The 22,079-nt window shown below is 40.5% G+C and overlaps 1 long non-coding RNA gene across 1 annotated transcript in view; it reads right to left on the bottom strand.

The window, feature by feature from the left end:
- Window positions 1-21,556, bottom strand: part of LOC309802337 — a 104,132-nt gene extending 82,576 nt beyond the window's left edge. The window contains exon 1 of the long non-coding RNA XR_014293765.1: window positions 21,496-21,556. This is a non-coding gene — a long non-coding RNA (uncharacterized lncRNA). The remainder of the gene's footprint in view (window positions 1-21,495) is intronic.
- Between the last annotated feature and the right edge of the window lie 523 nt (window positions 21,557-22,079).

The raw sequence follows: 22,079 nt of genomic DNA, 5'->3' as shown, positions 1-22,079 counted from the left end.
CAAACACAAAGCAATTAGACCTTGAAAAATGTTATTTCATAACAGTGGAGTGTCTTAGATAGCAGGGGAGAATTCACGAAGGCTCAAGGCCCCAGTTTCTTCCTATCCTTTTGTTGCCCAACTTATTCCCCACAGAACATGAGTTTCGCATCTCCTCATCCACACTCTCCCTCACGCCCTCTTGTAATTTCAATGTACTGGTCCGGACTCATCCTACACCTCATTTTGCTCTCAAGCCTCCCTGTACAATGCACTCTTGGCACTCTTTCAGGCTTCAGTTTAACACATATAAATCAGGCTGCTTCCATTTTCCACGTTTACCTTTCACCACCCGAGGACCCTCGCCTGCCTGCTCCTCGGCAGCCGCTGGCTTGGGGTGAATACCAGGGCCACGGCATGAATGATTGCTTCTCTTTCTTGCTCAGTTCTGGGACATTTCTAATGTTCCCACAAGGCTCAGCTTGCCTCCTCTCAGTGTTTTGCCACAGGGTAAAATGTTAAGCAGACATATTTCAGGAACTGCTTTTTTAGAAACCAGCACTGAGAAAGGCATGAAGCCCACTGCAAACTGCCTCAGAAGCTCCTTCTCAGGGGCCAGTGCGGTCTCTCTGAGCCCACGCTGGCCAGTGGGAAGGTGTACTTATGCTTTTTATGCTTCTAGGTGTGTCTGTATATTCTTATCTGAGCTTCGCCCTTTAAAGTAGTCACTCCAGAAGATTATACATGTATTCTCATGATGCTAAGCATACTTTTGAAATTCTTTGGTAATTTGGAGAACAAATTTATATCAAGAAAATCATGATAAGCTTACAGCTGTACCCCTTTTCAAAGCTAGTCTTACTCAACTGAGCTGGCCTCTGCATGAATTTCTTATTTCATAAATAAATCCTAATTTCTCTGAAGATATTCAAAAGGAAGTGCTATAGGCTTTGAATACAATGCCAAGAAAGGGGTTCCAAAAGTTTGCCGACATTTACAGTACCTAGGTCTCCAGGGATACCGCTTTAAATCATTTGGCTGGGTTAAGTCTGGGATATTTATTTTAAGAAAATCAAGCAAACCGCAATATTTGGTTTCCTGGTAGAGGGTCTCTTCTCCAAGGAGTGTCACACATCTTGGAAAAACCTCCCAGTTTTTTCATTGTCTCAGAATTCCTTACACTGAAACTTGATCACCAAGTAAAATGTAAGTTTATTTCTAATCAGGTTGGTTCATTTTCTAATTTGTTCAGGAACTTGACCTTTGAACTTTTGCAACTTGAACTGAACATTCATCCAGCATTTACTCTGCCAGGTATTATGAGAGACATATAAATGAAAGTGGCCATTCTCCTTCCTTCTTTTTGATGCTGGGTGAACTGCTATTCATCCTTTGGGACTCAGTTCAAATGTCACCTCCTTTCAATTTTTTCATACTACATAGGAGAAAATTACAGAAATATCTTAAAAGGATAAAATTAATATATGATTAATGTCACAGTGATTATAGGAAAATAATTAGTACTGTGGATGATTAAATGTTGCTTCCCCCCGACCCCACCTCAAAACTAGTGTTCTCTATCAACGTATGTACAGTGGAAGAAAGGCATTATTTTCATAAAGAATTATTTTATCTAGAGGCTACAGGGCCAGGTGTTGTTTCTTAAATATAACATTTAAAATGTTTCTTAAATAAAACAGTAATGAGCTGTATAATAACGTTGGTTTTGTTCATTAGCGAGAATAAGTGGGATATTCCAAAATGACAGCAGTTGGCTGATAGACGGTGTAAATTTATCTCAACAGTAATTTTTCCAACATTTGATTACTAAAATTTTCAAACATAAAACAAAGTTTTAACATTTTTACAATGAACACCCATTTACCCACCATCCGGATTTTACCATTAATATATTTCTATACTTTCCTTATCACGTATCAATTTATTACCCATTCCTCAATCCATTTTACTTTTTTGAAGCATTTCAAAGTAAATTGCAGGCATTAGTACACTTGCCTCTAAATACTTCAGCATGCATATCATTAACTGAAGTTCAATATTTATGTTTTTTCTTTTGAATTAAAATTTATACATGATCAATGCACAAATTTTAAATGTACATGCACTGAATTTTGACAAATGCAGACACCTGCGTAACCCAAACCCCTATCAAGATATAAAATACTGACCCTTCTTGCAGAAAGTTCCCTCATGTTCCTTCCTCCTTAACCTCTGCCTGCATCCCTAAAGATTAGTTTTCAACATGAAGTTTAAAAAGAAATTCAATGTAATTTTAATAGCAATATATGCCTCTCCTCTTAATAATAAGGTTCCTAAAATATTTACATCAAACATGATGGGCCTTGCTTGGAATTTATTAAAGTAAGAGACTTTAAAGTTTCACTTGGTATTTTTGGTGGTGTTTGTCAAGGAAGAACAAGATTAGCTTAGTGGTTTCTGTCATTTTCTTTGCAAGATTATCTACCAAGTAAAATATACTGTCCCCATACTGCACCATGTCTATTAACTTTATTTGTAAAAATGATTGAGGGAATTCCCTGGTGGTCCAGTGGTTAGGACTTCGTGCTTTCAAAGCTGAGGGCCTGGGTTCAATCCCTGGTCCGGGATCTAAGATCCCACAAGCCGCAAAGCGCAGCCAAAACAAACAAACAAAAAAGAATGACCCTGGATCTTTGTGGTGTAGCTGCTTGGCGGCCTCCCATAGTTACCTTCCCGTTGCTTGGGAGTCACGAGGGGAAAGTGAAGCTATCATATCCCTTATCCCGTTCTTCCTTGGGATGGCCCATGGTGCCTCAGTCAGCACCAGGATTTTTGCCTTCTTCCCTCATTCTTGGAAGGGAAGGAATGGACAACCCAAGGAGAACTGCCTCTCGGTTGGGTTATATGAAGGGTTCTTAGAAAGGGAAGGGCTAACATCAAGAAAGCTTCTCTAGCTGAAATGGAATGAGGGAAGGAGAGGTGAGTGTGTGCCTTGGCATGATTTGAGGCAGGTGAAACAAAGGTGAGGAAGGTGAAGTTGGCCACAGCAAAGGAGCAGAAAAGGAAAGGGAAAGAAAAAGATGAACGCTGAGAAAACGTGTGGCGAGAATTCCTAGTTGTCTCTTTACAAAGCTATCTTTCAGTAGATGATGTTCAGCCCTGAGGGCTGCTAACTGCTTGGCTCTGACTCCTAAGATGCCTCCCAGTGGTCTCTGTGTTTGTCCCCTTTGTGCAGGACAAACCCACTGAAGCTGGGAACTCTGGTTCCTCCTGCCACCCTCAGGGAGATGGGGTGACCTGACTGACTGAGACACAGAGCAGGACAGATAAACAAAGGAGCTGAAGCTTCCTAGCAGTGCTTGGCACTCTAATACTGGAATGGTTTGCCTTTATGGTTGCAGGAAAAGTTGCTTAGAATGAGCAAAAATATAGAATTCTCTCATACCCCCATTTTTTATATCTTAGCTGTAACACGTATACCAGTTCTAATGTAGATAAGCAATTTCTAACTGAGCTTTGAATTGTTTGCCTTTGTAACCATTCTGTATAGACGACACCATGAATACAGACACTCACAGAAAATGTCAACATCTGAATATACAATGGTATAACTCTTCAAGGAACTTATTCTTTATTTATAAATTGCTTAGGCTCATTCATGTGCCAATTCTAATTTCTACTTTTTCAAAGATGACAGAGACTCAGGAACATAGATGTTACTCGAAGTCATGAAACTCCCAAGCCAGACAAATTCAGAAACCCACTCTCTTGGATTTCCACTACTTACTCAGCCTCTGCCTATTGAAAATACAATAGATCTGCCCCTGCCTGAGGCACAACCATTGAAAATGAACCCTTTCCTTTGATATTTGCCAAAATGATCCATGATAGGAAATGTTACACAGAGCTCAACAAGGCTCGCCTTAGCTCACCATCTCCAACCCAGTCCCCACTGCAAAAACACCCTGCCTTCTCAGCAAGCCTTCTCCTATCTCTTTTCCTGCCCTCTATTTCAGACTTCCCGACAAGTCATCGGAAGGAACTCACACCTCCCCACACCCAAGTCCAAAGTTCTAGAAGGCTCCTGGGCATTTCAGGGCTTATGAAAGCAACCAAGCTTCTACTGAAAGCAGCAGGGTAGGCTCACTGCCTGGAACAGATGAAGAGCTCAATGAGAATATGAGGAATGAATGAATGAATAAATGAGATCCCCTGGGCACTTAAAAAAGAAACACAGACAATCTCTGCTCTCAAAGGGCTTATGGTCTGTTTGGGGAGATAGAAAACACTAACTGAGTGGCTGAAGAATACTTATACAGAATAACTTTCTTTCCAACACATATAAACTAATTTAGTACCAACTTGGTCCAGTAAGGCCAGTGAGCAATACCAGAGTTAGATGAAGTCAATCATGAAAGATGGCCTAGGGGAAGGGGATTTTGAGTTGGGTTTGAGGGTGGAGAGTTATAATAATTGGTGAGCAGAGAGGAATAAAAGAAAGCAGGAGTAAAATGTTCAAAGGCTTATTAGGAAGAACAGGTTTGCTTACCAGAGCAAAACTTTCATTAAGGAATAATGAAAAGTGAGGGTGGCAAGATGAGTGACAGAAAGAAAAATGATGTATTCTTGAAAAATCTTGAATATGCCTCTGACAGCTCATAAGTTGGGGAGAATCTTGTGAAAACATTGTCTGAGGAAAGAAAAAGTTGCTATTGTGTTGGTTATCAGTAAGGAGGCAAGCCTAGGGCTGGAAAACCAGCTGGCAGCCTCTGGGATAAGGTGAGCGGCAGGAGCGAGGTCCAGAGCAAAGAAACGGAGCTGGGAATGGAAAGGAGGTTCTGCTTCTAGTCACTGAAGACAGATAGCACGGGCTGGGGTTTATTTAAACCAGACCTGAAAATTACCTCTGACCTCCGGTTTCTATCACTTTAAAACTTGAAGCTTCCAGGAGAATAGACACAGTGATGTGGAGTTTTTCTCTCTGCTTGCCAGACCTTTCTCAACCCGTCAAGAAAAGGACTTGCGTAACTTGTGTCTGATTTTAATTAAACAATCCACTTTCATCTTGCACGAGAAGTTTCCTTTTGGAGTCAACCTATACAAATTCTTTTTGGAATCCCTTCTTTTTCTTTTTTTTCTTTCTGTTTCTTGATCAAGATTTTCAAACTGTCGTTTTAATAAACTCAGATAATTTTAGATTTTAACATACTGAAACTTACTGAAATAACCATTTAGAACAAGACTGTATGAGTAGTTACTTAAACAAAACCAGTGTGATCAGAAATGTTTGAAGTTGTCTTTGATTATGGGCTTGTAATAATGTTTGATTCTGGCAGTGTTACTTAGTAGTTTGGGGTCAACCAACTTGGACTTGAATCCTGGCTGCACCACCTACTGGCCATGTGACCTTACTCACCTCTCTAAGCCTCAGTTTCTTTGTCAGTAAAATGGAGAATAATAATACTCACTTAATGGGGCGGTAGTTCTTCAAGTGTGGTCCCCAGGCCAGCAGCAGTATATCTACACCTGGGAACTTGTTAGAAATGCAGATTCTCAGGCCACACACCAAATTTACTGAATCAGAACCTCTGCAGGCAGGGTCCAGCAATCTGTATTTTAATAGCCCTCCAGGTGATTCTGCTGCTAGTGAAAATTTGAGAACAACTATGATAGGGTAGTCATTACATACTTATAGCAGTTATAATAAGTAAACATGGTAACACACCTAAAGTATTTGGTGCAGGCTTGGCATAGATTAAGTGCTCCATCATTGCCAGAGATGATCACGGAGGTGGTAGTGGTAACTACCTTCACGATGCAGGTTAAGAAGGTCCTTTGACGCTGGGCTACCAGTGGGAACACTGTTCTAGGAAAAGGGAACACTTATCCAGGCACCTCACAGGTAACCAAGCAAATGTTTGATTGTTTTCTAAAATTACTCAAACATGAATCTGGCCATAACTTCTGTATGAGACACAGTCATATCAACTTACGTCTGTTGATGGCTTAGCATGTTCTCTGAACACAAGCTAATTCGAAATTCCAGAAAACAAAATTAAAATAAATCAGTTACACTGACTTTCACTGTTGATTCCAGGTCACCACTCTATCCTTGACCTCCTCTAACATCTATTGTCAATTTGGGTTGCTTATTATGGTTAGGACTTTGAGAAACCTTGATTTGCCTGTTTCCATGATGGTGGATAAAAGCTTAGCTTCTCTCTCTCTCTCTTTTTTTTTTTTCAATAGAACTTCCTTTAGTCCATTGTGGACAGCATTCCTGCTGGAAGGGTCGAAGGCAACCCTGGTTTCTCTGGTTTCTGCATGAGGGATCAAGGCAACAAAGTATAGACAGCTTCTGTGGCTTCTTGGTCCATTTATTCAGCAAATACTTTCGAGCTTCTACAATGTTCCAGGCCTGGTGCTATGGCGAACAAAACAGCCCCTCATGAGACTGACAAGTGAGGGAGAGAGATATTAATCAAATCGTCATATAACTAGGTTAAACTTAGAACTGTGATAAATTCTGTGAAGAAGAGATATATGGTATTATGAGAGCGTGCAATTGGGATTAGTCCCAATTCTTGGGATGGGGAAGGTTTTCCTGAGGAAGTGAGTTAGAGTTGAGATCTAGGATAGTCAGGATTCAAAGATGGGTCCATGACCTTGGCTCCCTGGTGTTGTGCTTTCATAAACTCCTCCCCTTCAATGTGGGCAGAACCTATGACTCGCTTATAACCAATAGAATATGGCAAAGGTGATGGGAAATTAGTCCTGTCATTAAGTTGTAACATATTTTAGAGAGGTAGCAGTGAAAATAAAGAGAAACATGAATCTGAGAAACATTCAGAAGGCAAAACTGATAGGACTATGTGAAGGTTTAGAGAGGAGGGTATGGAAGTAGCAAAAATAATTCTTTGGTTTTTGTGTTGGTCATTCTTGAGCATGGATAACATTGAAAGATGGTCAGATCTGAAATTTGGGATCAAAGATCATGATTTTTGTTTGGGTATGTTGAGTCTGAGATGTAAAAAAGATATCAAGTGGTTGTGTGTAGTAGTACAGAGCTCAGAGAAAAGATCTGGTCAGAAGAGATATATTGGGGATCTCCTTAGTAACTAAAGCATTAGTGGAAATGAACGTTCTTGCCCAGGGAGAGAGACAAAGGAAGAAGAAAAGGGGCCTCTACTCAAACCTGGAGGGACTCCTCCAGTTAGTAAACTGATGGAGAGACCTGGTAAATAAACCAAGAAGACTACTTATCCATTCTCCCTCCTTGATTAACCTGGAAGCACTTGTACTCTTCGTCTTTCACTTTTGTTGTAACCCACCCAGTTCTAATAGTGTCCAGGGCACATAGGAGGCACTGGCCAAATATTTCCTGAATTGAATTATTACCTTGTTGTTCAAGAAAGGGTGGAATGAATATATGAACCCAGTTCCTTCAAACACATAAACAAATGAGCAGAGTACAGGATACTGTTTCATTTCTTAGAAGGTAAACATACAGCTATGTGACTAAAATAGTTCAAAAGCCATTTCAGTAGTTTCTGTTGCTGAAATATGTTTAATCAAATGTTTAATCTCTTGGAGATTTGAGAACCGATAACAAAACAGGAGTTTCTGGCAGTACATTGCAATCAGGAGTTAATTATTGTCCATGGCTTTGGTACTCCTAGCCTCAGGTTTTTCAAAAGGTGAACTCCCAGTGGAAAAGATGTCAGGAACTATTTGTTTACTTATTCAAAAAATGCATAAAGAACTTACTGCATTCCTAATTGGTTCTTTACCAAAAACTACCAGCTGCGTACTGGACTTTGGGTTAAAACATACTGATGCCTCATCAGATGCCAGCTGAGTGATATAATCCTAACAAACCAACTAAATCCAGACACCTCAGAAAAACAACCCTAGGTAACACACACTCCCAAATCATTCTGCCACCCTTTAGAGCACTTGTGGTCATGAACCTCAAAGAATGTGCTTACGTTAGTTTCCTAGGGCGGCTGTAATCAATTACCACACACTGTGTGGCTTAATACAACAGAAATTTATTTACTCAACAATTGCGGAGTCCAGAAGTCTGAAATCAAGGACTGAGGTTGATGAGTATGGGCAGGACTGAGCTTCCTCTGAAGGATCTAGGGGAGAATCCTTCCCTGCCTCTTCCAGCTTCTAGTGGCTCCAGGTGTTCTTTGGCTTGTGGCAGCAAAATTCTGATCTCTGTCTCTGTCTTCACATGGCATTCTCCTCTGTGTCTCTGTGTCTTCTTTTCTGTCTTTTATAAGGTCACTTGTCACTGGGTTTAGGGCCCGCCCGGATAATCCAGGATGATCTCATCTGGAGATCCCATCTGTGAAGACCTTTATTCCAAGTAAGGTCACATTCTGAGGTTGTGCAGGGGAGGGTTTACCATTCAACTCACTACACCACTAAAACTTCCTAAGAGCCCATGAAGTAAGCAAGCTCAGTTATTCCCATATTGAAGGAAAAAAAAAACAGGCTTTCCAGATGTAGTTTAAAATTATCTAGAGTAATAATCCAGCAGTCCCAATCCTGGGCACATATCCGGACAAAACTATAACTTGAGAAGATACATGCACCCCTATGTTCATAGAAGTACTGTTTGCAATAGCCAAGACAAGACATGGAAACAACCTAAATGTCCAACAACAGATGAATGGATAAAGAAGATGTGGTATAAATATACAATAGAATACTATTCAGCCCTTAAAAAAGAATGAAATAATGCCATTTGCAGCAACATGGGTGGACCTAGAGATTATCATACTAAGTGAAGAAAGTCAGAAAGAGAGAGACAAATACCATATGATATCACTTATATGTGGAATCTAAAATATGACACAAATGAACTTATATATGAAACAGAAACAGACTCATAGAGAACAGACTTGAGGCTGCCAAGGAGGAGGGAGGTGGGGGAGGAATGGATTGGGAGTTTGGGATTAGCAGATGCCAACTAGTATACGCAGAATGGATAAACAACAAGGTCCTACTGTATAGCACAGGGAACTATATTCAATATCCTGTAATAAACCATAATGGAAAAGAAAAAAATTATCTAAAGTAACAAGGAGCTTGACTCTGGACTTTCTGAAAGACCTACCTGAAAATATAATTTTCTGATGTCAGGTAAGGAGCTATCATAGGAAGTCCCTTCAAGAGTGGATCTGGTGCCTCCCAAGGGGCCTTCTGATCAAAGATATCTTCAGGGACTTGGAAGCCCACCATTAGCATCACTCCTTGAGCATCTCCGTAGAAACAGGCACAGACTAACTAAGCCTGCAAAAATACATGCTTGTGAAAGATGATACTTTCGTTGGCTAATGCATTAGTGGAGATTAATTTAATTGATTAAGTTATCTCCCCAAATCAGTTAACTTACTACCAAATAATAAACTATACATTTGGGACAATCTAGTTCATGCTATCACTAATAATTTTTTAATGAGATGTAAAATCTAGTCAAGACTAACTCCATTTATAAATTTCTCATGCCTTTGAGACCCGCTCACTTCTTCCTACAGTGCTGTCTCCCCAACAATTAGTTTTTTTTGTTGTTGTTGTTTTTTGTGTTACGCAGGCCTCTCACTGTTGTGGCCTCTCCCATTGCGGAGCACAGGCTCCGGATGCACAGGCTCAGCGGCCATGGCTCACGGGCCCAGCCACTCCGCGGCATGTGGGATCTTCCCAGACCGGGGCACAAACCTGTGTCCCCTGCATCGGCAGGCGGACTCTCAACCACTGCGCCACCAGGGAAGCCCCCCAACAATCAGTTTTTGCCAGAGAAAGAGCCTTGTGGTGGCCTGAAGGGGTAAGCCTATGATCCCCACTACGAGCATAGGCTCACAGGGTGAGCCTATGCCTGTGATCCCTGAGAAGCCAAATTACCTACTGGCCTGCCATTGAACCTGCACTCGGGGCACACCTGTCATCCTGTGTAGACCCAACTGACAGCATGATGATTTAGCAGGCAGCTTTCAAAATAACCTGTGGGGTCAGAGGGAGAAGAATTGGCCTGAACTTGTTCTTCAGTGACTCATAACCTTTATGGCAACATCACAGCCCAGTTTGGAAGCAACAAAGTTCAGGTCTACAAAACACACCTCCATGCCCCATCTAATTGTGAAGAAGAGATAAGAGTATGCAGATCATTGCTGAAAACACCAGTTATGGGACAGTTAGTTGCCGCAGAGGAAAGGAGAAAGAATGAAACTTTCAAGCCATTATGAATGACATTGCTTGTAAACTAAGTATAATTAGGTGTCTTGGCTCCTGTAGATTGAGCATATCAGTAAGCATTTGCACCAGGGGTCGGGAGCGAGGGAAATAAGTCACTACTCTGAGCGATGGTACAGAAGGTTAGATTATAGGAGAGCAGAACGTGGGACCTTAAACGTGGGTCAAGAGCATAATCTTTTTGATCCCAGTCCAATGGGACTGGTCATGCCATCCCCCTAAATGGAAGGCTGCATGCAATAATGGGTTCAATGAGCTGAGAGCTCCATGAAAGACTGACATAATTTGAACTACAAAGGCTTATTAACTGTGGTCTGCTCAGTGCCTGGAGAGTGTAGGGCAGGGACGATGTTGCACTCCACCATCGTGTTGAATTTCTGGGGACTCCAGCTCTCATCATGTCACTCTTTGGTCAAGGAATACCAAGCTCTTCCATTAATTGCTGTTAATATTATTAATCCACAAAATTCTAAAAACACAAAGAAAAAAATATCACCTCCAAATCCCAGCACCCAGAGAAAACCATTGTTCCACATTACATTTTTTTTTTTTTTTCGGTACGTGGGCCTCTCACTGTTGTGGCCTCTCCCGTTGCGGAGCACAGGCTCCGGATGCACAGGCTCAGCGGCCACGGCTCACGGGCCCAGCCGCTCCGCGGCATGTGGGATCCTCCCGGACCGGGGCACGAACCCGCGTCCCCTGCATCGGCAGGCGGACTCTCAACCACTGCGCCACCAGGGAAGCCCCCACGTTACATTTTGGCAGATGTTTTTATGCTCCTTTGAAAAGCAGAAATGTATCCATTTCAAAGCAACAAACAAATAAATGGAAATTTGGGGTCATTTTTCATTCTTTCATTCATTCCACGATGCTTAATGAGCACTTACTGTATGCTAACCATAAAAGACACTAAGACGACAAAGATGAGTAAAACCGTGTCATTTCCTTGATGTATTCCCCAGTCTAAAGAGAAAGATGGGGGCTTCCCTGGTGGTGCAGTGGTTAAGAATCCGCCTGCCAATGCAGTGGACACAGGTTCGATCCCTGGTCTGGGAAGATCCCCCATGCCGCAGAGCAAAGAAGCCCATGCGCCACAACTACTGAGCCTGCGCTCTAGAGCCCGTGACCCACAACCACTGAAGCCCACATGCCACAACTACTGAAGCCCGCATGCCTAGAGCCCATGCTCCACAACAAGAGAAGCCACTGCGATGAGAAGCCCACATACCGCAACGAAGAGTAGCCCCCACTCGCCGCAACTAGAGAAAGCCCACGTGCAGCAACGAAGACCCAATGCAGCCCAAAATAAATAAATAAAATAAATTTTAAAAAAATAAAGAGAAAGACGGACTTGGACAGAGGGTGATGGACTCCTATGTGAGTCTCAGGAATCAGAGATGCTAAAACTCAAGTCTTCAGAGTCCTTTTCTAGGGGCCTCTTTTCCTGATAACATTCTATGAGGTCATACATGTGCTCCTGAGCACAGGACATTACTCCATCTCTGTTCCTGCACACGCCTAGTGTGAACAGCTAAATTATGACAAATGTTACCTTAAGTCAGAGCAAAAACCCTGCCGAGCCATGGGGCAAAGCCAGTCAGGGAAGGAGGGGAAGAGACTTTAATTTTAGGTGAAAGCAAACAGCCCCAGAGGTCCTTCAGTGTAAAAGAAAGCCTTAGAGAAGATGATAATCAAATTTTACACCTACTGAGCATTTACTATGTGCTGGGTGCAGTGCTAAAGGCTTTTGACACAAAATCTCATTTAAGCTTCAGAAGGTAAAGATGGGGTTGTTATTAGAATTCTTGCTTAGATAAAATTGTTGAGGCTAGAGAGGTTAAATAATTTTCCCAAGATCATCCAGCTAAGATGTGGCAAACTTTGCCTTGAGTCCCAAATCAGTGCGCTTAACCTCAGGAAACTCACAAATCTGAAGCCGGAGGCCAGTCAAGAGAAGCAGCACCGTGTAGAGGAAACAGCCGGAGCTTCAGAATTATACAAACGACTTCACATTCAGATTCTACTCCTTCCTTGGGGTGATCCCCTAGCCTCTTTGAGGGTTAGTTTTCCCATTTCTGTGCAGGGAGCCATATCTTATTTATAATGGGACCTCAATATCTAGCACTATGTTAGTTGCCCTGTAGCATATGTCCTCCAAAACTGTGTTGAATGAATGCCAGATTAACACAGGAACTCAGGCAGGACAAGAATACTTATTTTCATAGGGCTGCAGTGAGGAGTGCATCATGCGAATGAAGGAACTCACCTGGCGCCTGCTCAGTGTAAATGCCCTGTAAGTGTCGACCTCGTTATCCTACAATGAAGGCTTGGCTTGGGGGAGGGTGAACCAAACCAGTGGGCTGTTTCTCCCCTTAATCTGAAACCTCAGTGAATTCCTCCCCTTAAGACATATTCCCGAATGTGTGAGCCACTGAGAGAAATAAAAGAGAGAGAACTAGACAGGAACAAACTCCGTTTGGGAGCCTGGCATAAATTATCATACTGTGATGAATTTCCTAGACTATAAAGACTCTTGCTTTGATGCATGTGCACGGTGTCACTAGTTCCCTAAAGCATTTTCAGAGCTTAATGCAATGCCAGGCTCAGTGTTTGCTTGCCCATTTTGTTCTCCTGAGGCAGAGAGAAAGACCTTTTTGATACTTGCTTCATCCATAGGAAAGGAAAAAAAAATACATGCTAGAGAAATCCTCAGTGGAAACCGCATTTTCACCAAGCATAATAGAAACATTTTAAAGATAAATTTCTTCTGATTGCTGTGGTCTTTTATCTGGCAACTCAGAGAAGGGTGTTAACACTGATAAACAGATTTCTTTGCAGTTCAGTAAAATATCAGAGACTGTATAGAAAGAACGAGCACACTCATGTTGTCTAAAATAAGATCTGGCTTTTGTAAAGTGTGGTCTACTCAACATATCACTGTTTACCTCCTACAAGGCTGATTTAGTTGTTTTCTCACCTTTTCACAATAATCTCATAGAAAACCCTCAGTTTTCATTCGAGTTTGGCATGAAATCTGGCAGCAGCTCAACTGGACTTCAGGGCGGAGGCCCTCCCTGGCCTATGAGCCCCTTCTAATATCCAGTCATCGGCTGCTTTACCTTTAAAACAAGGTCATTGGTATAATCAACTACCACTGTAGCCAAATTCAAGTCCTCCTCTACATGGAGATTTCCAAGTAAGCTGCTGTTAAGTCACTTTCAGCAGACCTGAATCTCTTCTTCATGGCCAGGAGAGTTTGTTCTTTTCTCCTTCCTCTTTCCTCATCCCTACCTGATCACATAGAGGAAAAGAATGGCCCTCGTCTACCCCTCACTCAGAAAGCGCATCAGCCAAAGTCAGAAGGCCAAATCCTCCTCCAGAGGGGCTGTCCCCAACTACTCTGCTGAAAGCCCACTTCTCGTGGCAATTCATTGGCTGTTTCCACACGCCACTCCCCAGGACAAATTCCACCTGGAGGACTTAGGGACAAAAAGGTTATTTCTCTTAAAGAACCAAAACAATGTTTATGATTAGCCAAGGAGGGCTGTGTACTTCATAGGGTTTCTCTCTTTGTCTGGCTGCTGGAAAGCTCAGAGCTGGAAATTGTACTTGTTTCAGGCCAGGTTTTCTTGATATAAATTTTTCTTCAACTACCACTTCATGTTTGTTTGTAGTCTCTTCTAGCTTCTATTAATGAGTCTCTGTTTTATTAGAACTCCATTTCTAGTGTAACTTGCCTCAATTTCTTTTCGAGAAGCAGATGAACTATGAATAAATGAACATTTAAAAAGTGGCTGTCATCATTCTAATCATGCTGGTCCTCTCACCTGGGCAACAGGAAAAGTAACCCAGGAAAAATAATTTAGAATCATCTTCCCAATGAGCGATTTCTACCTAGAACTTTTGGCCTCACCAAGACCAAAATAAAGAGGATAACTCATTCATTGATATAGAAAAGTTCTCATCATTACTACCCATTTATTTATAGGCTCAAAGCAAATTCATTACGCTGCCTCCTCTCCTTCCCTGCCCCCCCACTTAAAAAAATAGTGGAGAGTAAAAAAGCAGCCCATTTTAGATGGGTAAACTGAGTCACAGAAGTCAAAATAATCAGACTAAGAAAATATACTAAGTTATAGGACAGGTAACAACCGGAGATGCTATAGTCTATGAAATCTGTGGAGACAAAACTAGCTCAAAGTCTGCAGCCTGGAGCCTTACAACCACACCCAACACAACTAATTTAAACTGGGCGACTTACAAAGTTAGGTCTCATTCCTCCTCTATAGGGATTTTTCTATAAAAATGACAATATTTCAAATCTTTTAACATTTTTTCGGAGAGGAGGATATCTGTTCTTGTTTATGATTTAATAAAATAATCCTAATTAGAACTTTTCTGCTTAGGGGAGGGGAAGAAAATTTGCTTTTGATAAATCAAAACCAGATAATGTGATTCACTAAAAATATCCACCAAATTAATTAAGTTCAACACATAAAGAAGTACAAACAGTGTGAAAAAGTTTAATCAGAGAAATCAAGGCAGAGGTCAGCATATGCAGAATCGATTTACAACACAATGACTGCATCTGCAATCCATAAGTGTTGCCAGTGTAAACGCCATTTAAAAGAAATACACATATACATTATACTAACCTCCTCAGGGATGGGGGGAATTCTGAAGTAGGTAAACTGAGGCAGTTTTGGAGGCAGTAGATGAGTAGGATACACTCCTCTTCTCCTGTTATCTGACCCACAGAACCATCCTGCCCCTTTCAGCTTAACTTCCACCAGACATTAGAACTGACACAGCTAAAATCATGGTGCTTGAACTCACAGACAGGGAGAACAGACTTGTGGTTGCCAAGGTGTGGGGGAGGGATGGACTGGGAGTTTGGGATTAGCAGGTGCAAACTATTATATATAGAATGGATAAACAATAAGGGTCTACCGTATAGCCCAGGGAACTATGTTCAATTTCCTGTGATAAACCATAATAGAAAAGAACATGAAAAAGAATGTATATATATGTATAACTGAATCACTTTGCTGTACAGCAGAAATTAACACAACATTGTAAATCAATGATACTTCAATAAAACAATTTTTAAAAGTCATGGTGCTTGATTTGGTCAATAGGAATCAATATAGCCCAGAACCACGTTAGGGGAGGTGAACCATGTATGTTCCTGACGTAGGGCGGGGTTTAAGGCAGTGTCGCCACCAACCCAGCAGCATTCTCCCTTTATTTGTGCCTACATATTTGAAAAAAGGGGTGGGGGGGACATACCCCAGTTTACTTTTTTAAAACTAAATAACATTGCCTTGTGGCTCTCATATTGTATCCATTACACATTTCACTTCAAAACCTCATCTCCCCTAAACCCTCTTCAATGCGCTTGAAGTAGCACAGCCAAAGGAAAGGAATTTTCTATTTAACTAGAGCACTGACATTCTGTTACACAATTCGATCTTGTCTATTTACCTGCTCTCAGAAACACAAGACACTAAACACAAAATGCTGAATGCGTTGAGTCTGCAGTGCCATAGGTGTCTGAATTCATCTGTAGCTTCCCTCTCGCTCATCAGTGTAATTGTTGCCATGTTATTCCATTTTTTGATTAGTCTAGTCCCTCAAGCTCAATGCTTTTTTCTGGCCCAATGTTCTTCTGCTGGTTGTCATGGTGACTGAATTGTTAGCGAGGAGAAAGGCTCTGTTGTCTGTCATTGTTCTGTTGTGGTTTAGGTAACACAGGAGGCAACACAAGTGAAGTGGATGGACCTTTTTTGCTCTGCATCATTTCATAGTATTGAAAAATCTCACATAAAAAAGGAGCAAATAGGCCCAACCAAAGAAATAACCAAGCTCCTTCTAAAGGAAAGTGCACATCATTATAAAGAGGCAAAATGGCACTAATGATGAACTGAGTAATCTGTGAAAAATGCTGCTGAATATTACATTTATTACTAGAACAATCACTGCAACTTAAACATCACATACAATACCTACCATTTTGCAATTTAGAGTAAATATAGTTTTTAACTATACAATTGTAGCATCAACTCTTTGATTCTCAAGCCTCTGCTACTTTAACCTTACATTCTGTTTAACCCAAAGATAACATGTTGGAAGTTAGGACTGAAGCCAAATGAAGAGTTGGGCAAATTTTCTTTTGGTGGTAAGATAGCGTTAGGGTCAATTTCTACTTTGGGAATGTGGAAATGATTTTTTAAAGATTAGAGCTGACTACAAAGGAGAACTTTTAATTCAAATGGTAAAAAATGTTTTTGAAATTAACCAAAATGAATATAAACGTTCCTCAATTTAATTTTTAATTTTCCAGATTTTTCAACCAGAAAATGGAGAGATATAGCATAGATATATGATAAATGAAAGGATATATCATAGACAATGACCAAATTAATAATAGTTCCTATAAAAAACTGCTCTTAATCTTCTTTCATCATTGCATTGGTAGACATATATCTGCCCTAATCAGCAATTATTTTCATTAGTATTGGTATCATTTTTTTCACTGTGAACTTTTTCATTTGTTTTATTTGATTTTGAAGTGATTTAATTTTTATTTAACTATTTCATTTAATTTTTAATGATACAAAGTTTTAAGTAGGTAATATTTTGTAAAATATAACTTGAAAAAGATTAAAAGGTTTAGTATGACAAATCTCCCTCCCACCCCTGAAATCTATCTAGTTCTCTCTTAAGCCTCTGCAGCTATTGTTGTTAGATTCTTTTGTAGTTTTCCAGAATTTCTTTATGCAAATATTAGAAAATACTGACAGAGGTTCTTATTTTCCCTCTTGCATACACAAATGGTAGCTTGTTATTCACACTGTTCTGCACTTTTCACTTAACACTATATCTGATTATCCTTCTGTATCAGAACATAAGAGATCTTCCCCCTTCTTCTTTTTACAATAGCACAGTATTCCATTGTATGGGTGTTCTATAATTCATTTAATCAGTCTCTATTGATGGACATTTACGTTATTCTCAATATTTTGCTTTTATAATAAATAAACTTGTGTATGTGTCATTTTATGTTTGCAAATATATGTGAAAGATAGAATCCCAGAAGTGAAATTTCTAGGTTAAAAAGTATATTTCCATTTGTAACTTTGATGAATATTGTCAAATTGCCTCTGTAGGAGTTGTTCCAATGTACACTCCCATCAACAGTGTACAAATGTACCTGTTTACTCATACCTTCCCAACAAAAGGTAATGTTAAACTTTTGAAATTCTGCCAATCTGATAGGCAAAAAATAGTGCCACTCTACAGTTTTAAGTTAAATTTCTGTTATTAGTGAGGTCAAATATCTTTTCATATGTTTCAGAACCAATTGTATTTATTTTCCTGTTAATCCTCTCTTGAGATACTTTGCCCATATTTATATTAGGGTATTGATATTTTTCTTATGGATTTCTAGGAGCTCTTTATGTTTTTGTGAAATTTATGCTCTATTGTGTTATGAGTTACAAACATTTTCCCCAAGTTGTTGTCTTTTGACTCTGCATATGGTGTTTCTTCCATGCAGAAGTTCTGGTTTATATGTAGTCATACAAATCTTTTATGGCTTCTGCTTGTCTTTTCTCTCCCATCCCCACGTCAAGGCTGTAAAGAAACCCTCCCATGCATTTTTGTAGTACTTGTCTGGTCTCTTTCCTTTTTTCTTTTCTTTTCTTTTCTTTTTTTTTTAATCTTCACCCTTTCTAACTTTATCCTTGATCATGGTATGAGGGACAGATCAAACTTTAGATTTTTTCAGATGGCTATCCAGTTATCAACAATAAATCTCCTCCCCCTGCCCGCCAACACACACAGATTTGAGATGCTTCCTTTTCCAGATGTTTAAGTATATTGGGTTTTTGGTTTATTTCTGGACTTCCTTTTCTGTTACCTTGGTCTATGTGTCTGTTCATACATGGAGCCCTAGCACATTTAACATAACAAATATACAGTCAACAATACACTACAAGAACTGTACTTAGTCTGTAAATGCTCTTAATTATATCTGTATTTTTACACTGCAAAATGTATCTCTGTATTTAGAAACTGCTCAAACTCACTATCTAAACATAAATTCCTTCCTTGATTGCCCCAGGAAGTAAATCCATTACTATGTTATACCAAACTTTGATTGTCACTCAAGTTCTGGGAAAATACAGCTGAAACATCATCAGTTTTTCAACAAAAACTAAAATTCAAGAATAGATGTGTGGCAAACACACTACTGTATATAGAATGGATAACCAACAAGGACCTACTGTAGAGCACAGGGAAGTCTACTCAATATTTGTAATAACCTATAAGGGAAAAGAATGTGGAAAAAAATATATTTGTGTATAACTGAATCACTTTGCTGTACACCTGAAACTAACACAACATTGTAAATCAACTATATTTCAATAATAATAATAATAATAAAAAGAATAGATGTGGCAGAGGGCTGTTTTCCCTTTGTGAATATGCCTTTAAGGCATATTCTGTAGAGTGCGGGGTGTTCATAAATCTCAGCGCACTTTCATTCAGCACCTCATGGTGGTTTACAGCCACAGAAATCTGCAAAACATGCCGCTCTTGCTTTCTAAGGGTGCTCCACGACGACTTTAAAGCCTAGCCATTAAAGAGCATTTGAAAGGGCACTTACTATTTAGTACGCTGTAAACATATATTTTGATTTTCTTTCATACTGTTTAATGATATAACATTCAGCAAGGATCTGTGGAAACCAGCTAGCAATCACAACAGACACACTCCAAGGAGGAGTACCAGCCCTTCCCAGGCTGTGCTTCTCTGCCCGCCACAGCACGAGGGCTGCAGCCGATTTCATCATCGTGCCAAATATTCACAAGCTTGTTGTCTGTTATTGGTTTAATGTAGTGCATTCACACAGCAGACTGAAGTTGATTTTCAGTAAAGGTCTATAAACAATGCTCTTTGGCTGTGATCTTGAGGCTTTCGAGATCATTTTTCCCGCTTCCACCCCTCCTTCTTACCGAGCATTTCACCACTGGGGAGAAGATTAATGTCTTCACAACAAAAGATGACTTTTGGAGCAGGACCTACCCAACAATCAGAAGTGGCAAGTGAAAGAGGGAAGGTGGTGACCTCTCTCAGTGACATGAACAAGAAGAAACTGGAGGGACCTTTTCCTTTGCTTAGAAGGTGCCCAAACCACTCATGGCAGGAAGCGTTTGGCTACTGGTCACTTCTCCAAGGCTCGCTATAAAAGGTGAGCAAATTTCAAAGTGCTCCCCGTCTCCTCCCCAATTAGTTCAGATGGCGACTGAACTTCAAAGATATCCATTGTGGGGGTGTTTTCCTGGTGATGATGCTGTGAAAATCATCTTCTTTTTGAAGGGCTTTCTTTCTATTCTCTCCCCACGGCAATTTTTGAAAATTTGTTAAAACGCGCACACGCACACCAACCTCTCAGGCTATCCAGGAGCTCTCTAGGTGAGTGGAAGCAAACGGCAGCCTGTCCAAGACATGCACCCAGGACAACCACACCATTTTGATCATTTCAGGATCTCACTGCACTGTCAGGAATTTTTTTTTTTTTAAGTACAGAACGAGAGAGTAGGTTGAGACCACGTTATTTGTTTGTTTAAGCAAAAAGTTGTTCGGTCCAACTGTTTTCCAAATTGGCAAGAGAGATCTCCTACTGAACCAGTAGCTGCAGAGCAATAGATGAAAAAAGCTACAGTGTCTAGACCTTCAGGGCATCTGTGCATTGGTTACAGGGCTGAAATGAATAGCGGATACTGGAAACCAACAGGAGAGGAAATTGGTGGAAAAGATAATCTCAAGGGTTTAAGAGAACCCTGGATGCTTCAGGACTGTTGGACAGTCTGGTATTAGTCACAGCACTCAAGTCATGGAAAGACTCACCGTAACAACAGAAACCTCCCGTAGATAGACGCACATCTCACTGACCCCACGTGGTGAAAGAAATCAGGCACACCTCAGTTTTGGGTAAGCGCTTGCCCCATTTCAAGCATCTTAACTTCCCAATGATATCCTTTTTCTGGGGATCCTTATTTTAAAACGCTCTTTAAATTAGGTATAAATACAGAAGAAAACAAAAGCTACATTATACGTAAGTGTAGTATAATTTCTGGCAGAGAAAAAATAAACAGCTGTTTCTATTGTATCTTTTCTGCCTCATCACAAGAGAGTCATGCCGAGAGTTATGCTGGGGCCAGGATTTAATGGTCATGCCAGGAATTGGAAGCAGCACCTGTGGACCAGAATTTAAATCCCATGGATGGTTTCTCTTGATGCTTTCATAGAGCATGAATAAGGATGTAATTTAAAAATAAGCCCTGCATTCTATTTAAAAAGATAAGAAGGAGCTGGATGTGTGTAAATGTTTGGATTAAATATGACCAAAGACTGAACTGTATTTAAATGGCTTGGCACTTTGAAAATGATGGAATCAAGCTTCATAATGGTACAAGCAACTACCTAACGGAACTAAATTTGCAATATAGGTGCATACTGGAAAAAAAGGGCAGACAAGTGGTGCTGAGAATCTAAGTGAGACGGCACCAAAGAATGAAACATATTGAGTTTAATGATTGACCTTATCAGAGGCTTTCTGCTCTGACCGTGAAGATGTGAATTATCCTATTATTATTAGCAGACACATCATCTTATTAATGCACCCTAGCCTTTCACAGTTTTATTTAACTTTAAATTAAATTGAATGATTTCAGTAACATTCTCCCATCCCTTAAAGGAAACAGAAGCTGATGTCCCCAAATATTTTCTGTGTAGCTTTATATATTTTTTCTTTCCAGAGACACACTTTCAGCGCCACACTCTAATGCTTTGGCTTTCATTTGGATGTAGCTGAGGTGTCTGGAAGTTTCTCTGTAAATTCCTTCAAATCCGGAGAAGCTAAAGGAGATTTTAGGAGGCTGTGCTCCTCTTAATGACTCCACATGGAACAGCATCTTCTGATTCTGACATCGTCAGCCACTTGAAAGGCACCGCTACAAGAAGCAGCAGATGAGCCATCATCAAATGTTTTCTGAATTCATCCCTAGTACAACTCTCCCCTTAAACCAAAATTAGGCAGTGAAGTAATATTTGTTTAGAAACACTTACCAGGCACCTGCTTAATACTATAAATGCTATCCTGTCAGAGCCTTCACACACAAAGGAAATATTTCACTGGAAGGTCAATATCTGCAGCCACTGAAAGGAACGGAGCTATTTCAAACTCACCGACAAAGGCTTCTGTCTCAGCCCCCATTCCACTCTTTTTTTTTCTTTCTTTTTGGTTTTGTTTCCTTTCAGCATATTTCAGGAACTAATCAGCTTTATAAAAGGTACCACTGTTAATCTACTGTTTGTCTTGGTCTTCATTGCAGCTCCTTAAAAGATAGAGTGCAAACAAAGCGAGAATTAAGGTCATTCCATTTAAATCCTTCAGAGAGGAAGACAAGGGCTAAGTTATTGCTGAGGACTGCAGAGAGGAGGGCTGGAGGAATCCAGGACAAAAAAAAAAAAAAAAAACCCTCATTGTTTATTATTTGCCAGCCTCAGAGCAGCCCCCATTCCCATATTTGTGAAGGGATTACCCTTCCATCTTCAGAGATTAATGGGAAGCCCAGACAAGTCCCCAGCCCACAGTTACTGTGCTCCAAAGCACATTCTCCGGGAAGGTGGACCTCAAAGTGCACTCACTCTGGGGGTGGGGGGGCATGAGTGAGACACGGCTCACACCCCATAGCCTGATGTGATTCTTTCTCCACTTGCTAGAGATGCATGAGCAAACATAACTGTCAAGGGGATTCCACGCTCATACA

This window comes from Mesoplodon mirus (assembly GCF_964341445.2).
Source record: "Mesoplodon mirus genome assembly, chromosome: 4".
Classification (NCBI taxonomy): Eukaryota; Metazoa; Chordata; class Mammalia; order Artiodactyla; family Ziphiidae; genus Mesoplodon; species Mesoplodon mirus.
The sequence above is the reverse complement of the archived record's forward strand: the minus strand, read 5'-3'. Positions and strand labels throughout refer to the sequence as shown.